This window comes from Nothobranchius furzeri, chromosome 15 (assembly GCF_043380555.1).
Source record: "Nothobranchius furzeri strain GRZ-AD chromosome 15, NfurGRZ-RIMD1, whole genome shotgun sequence".
NCBI classification, from domain to species: Eukaryota; Metazoa; Chordata; class Actinopteri; order Cyprinodontiformes; family Nothobranchiidae; genus Nothobranchius; species Nothobranchius furzeri.
In genome coordinates this window covers 61631806-61635094 of record NC_091755.1, presented here as the reverse complement: position 1 = coordinate 61635094, position 3289 = coordinate 61631806, and positions in this window count along the sequence as shown.

The window sequence follows — 3289 nt, the reverse complement described above, 5'->3', positions numbered from 1 at the left end:
CCGCCTCAACAATGGAGGCACAGAACAGGGTCCATTCAGACTCAATGTCCCCCGCCTCCCCTGGAACATTTTGGAAGTTCTGTTGGAGATGAGAATTGAAGCTCCTTTTGACAGGAGACTCTGCCAGGCATTCCCAGCATACTCTTGCGATACGTTTGGGCCTGCCTGGTCTGACCGGCATCCTCCCCCACCATCTGAGCCAACTCACCACCAGGTAGTGGTCAGTTGACAGCTCCGCCCCTCTCTTCACCTGAGTGTCCAAGACATACGGCCGCAGGTCAGATGAAACAACAACAAAGTTGATCATCGAGCTGAGGCCAAGGTATCGTAGTGCCAAGAGCACATATGGACACCTTTATGTTTGAACATGGTGTTCATTATGGACAATCCATGACTGGCACAGAAGTCCAACAACAAAACACCACTTGAATTCAGATCAGGGGGGCCGTTCCTCCCAACCACACCTCTCCAGGTCTCACTGTTGTTGCCCACATGAGCGTTAAAGTCCCCCAGCAGAACGAGGGAGTCACTGGAAGGAGCACTCTCCAGCACCCCCTCCAAGGTCTCCAAAAAGGGTGGGTAGTCTGAACTGTAGTTTGGTGCATAAGCACAGACCGCAGTCAGAACCTGTCCCCCCCACACGTAGGCGGAGGGATGATACCCTCTCATTCACCGGGGTAAACTCCAACGTACAGGCACCAAGATGGGGGGCAACTAGTATGCCCTGCTCGGCGCCTCTCAGTGGGAGCAACTCCAGAGTGGTAGAGTGTCCAACCCCTCTCAAAGAAACTGGTTCCAGAGCCAGAGCCATGCGTTGAGGTGAGACCGACTATATCTAGTCAGAATCTCTCAACCTCACACACCAACTCAGGCTCCTTCCCCACCAGAGAGGCGACATTCCATGTGCCAAGAGCCAGCTTCTTTAGCCTAGGATCAGACCGCCAAGGTCCCCCGCCCTCGACTACCACCTGTCACACACTGCACCTGACCCCTTTGGCCCCTCCCATGAGTGGTGAGCCCATGGGAAGGGGGACCCACGTTTCCTCTTCGGGCTGTGACCGGCCGGGCTCGCCAACGTATCCCACCTCTAGGCCTGGCTCTAGAGGGGGGCCCCGGTGACCCACGTCCGAGCAAGGGTACACAGTTTCCATTGAATTTATTCATCATAAGAGGTCTTCAGGCTGCTCTTTGATCCCTCACCTAGAACCTGTTTGCCATGGGTGACCCTACCAGAGGCATAAAGCCTCAGACAACTTAGCTCCTAGGATCATTGGGACACTCAAACCCCTCCACCACGGTAAGGTGGCAGCCCAGGGAGAGGCTATACCCAATGGTTATATATGATGTTACTGCATATCTTTACAGTAATGTACTGGTTGCTATAATTACTTAAAAATACATTGTACAATTAAAACAATTACTGTGAATTTTTACAGTATCATGTTGCTTGATGTGGTTTCCCGAAGTACACGATGTCACTCTGAAATTACCTTTGGTTGTAGTTTTACACAGTACGTGATGAGTTACTGTGACATTTTAGAGCTGGTTGAGGTTTCTATAGTACACAATATGTAACTGAATTTCAACAGTATACTGTAATGGTTACTGTGAGCTTTTAAAGTATTTACATTTTGTTACAACAATAAATAATATGTTGCTTTAAATTCCAATATATTATTGTGAATTTCTACAGTACTGTAATAGGTACTGCAATTCCCTATGGTACACATGTCACTGTGAATTTAAATTATTATTGTGAATTTCTGCAGTATGTTTTTATCCAGTACACAATAAGTCATTGTGAAATTTCTCACCACTGTAAAATCTTGTTTTGTTTTGTACAGTAGTGATTATATTACTGTGACTTACTACAGTAGAACTTGGTATGCTGTGAATTTATAAAGTATTGCATGTATTACCATAATTTATGCAGTAATTTTACACTACTGTAAATGTTTGCTTTTTTTTTTCTTACAGTAGTAATTATATTACTGTGAATTACAAAAGTAGAACTTGGTCTGCTGTGAATTATACAGTATTGCATTCATTACTATAACTTATGCAATTATTTCACACCACTGTAATTTAATTCTCTGTTTTTTACAGTACTGATGATATTACAGTGACTTACTACAGTAGAACTTGATCTGCTGTGAATTTATACAGTATTGTATTTATTACAATGATTTATACAATTATTTCACATCACTGTAAAGTCTTGTTTTGTTTTTTACAGTAGTGATGATATTACTGTGACTTAATGCAGTAGAACTTGGTATGCTGTGAATTTTTAAAGTATTGCATGTATTACCATAATTTATGCAGTAATTTCACACTACTGTAATTTCTTTCTCTGTTTTTGACAGTAGTGAATATGTTACTGTGACTTACTACAGTAGACCTTGATCTGCTGTGAATTTATACAGTATTGTATTTATTACAGTGATTTATACAATAATTTCCCATTACTGTAAAGTCTTGTTTTGTTTTTTACAGTAGTGATGATATTACTGTGACTTAATGCAGTAGAACTTGGTATGCTGTGAATTTTTAAAGTATTGCATGTATTACCATAATTTATGCAGTAATTTCACACTACTGTAATTTCTTTCTCTGTTTTTGACAGTAGTGAATATGTTACTGTGACTTACTACAGTAGACCTTGATCTGCTGTGAATTTATACAGTATTGTATTTATTACAGTGATTTATACAATAATTTCCCATTACTGTAAAGTCTTGTTTTGTTTTTTACAGTTGTGATGATATTACTGTGACTTAATGCAGTAGGACTTGGTATGCTGTGAATTTTTAAAGTATTGCATGTATTACCATAATTTATGCAGTATTTTCATACTACTGTAAATTTTTGCTTTGTTTCTTACAGTAGTGATTATATTACTGTGACTTACTACAGTAGAACTTGGTCTGCTGTGAAGTTTTACAGTATTGCATTTATTACTGTGATTTATACAGTACTGCAACAGTTACTGTCAATTATACAGTATTTTACTTTAAATACATTCACAGTGAGTTACTTTACAGAAACACAGTAAATTACTGTGTAATTCACAGTCATTTTTTACAGTGTAGATCGACCGGTAAATCGAGAGCCTGGCTTTCCAGCTCAGCTCCCTCTTCACCACGACAGATCGGCTCAGCGTCCACATCACTGCAGACGCTGAACCAATCCGCCTGTCGATCTCCTGATCCCTCCTACCCTCACTCGTGAACAAGACCCCAAGATACTTAAACTCCTCCACTTGAGGTAGGACCTCTCCCCCGATCCA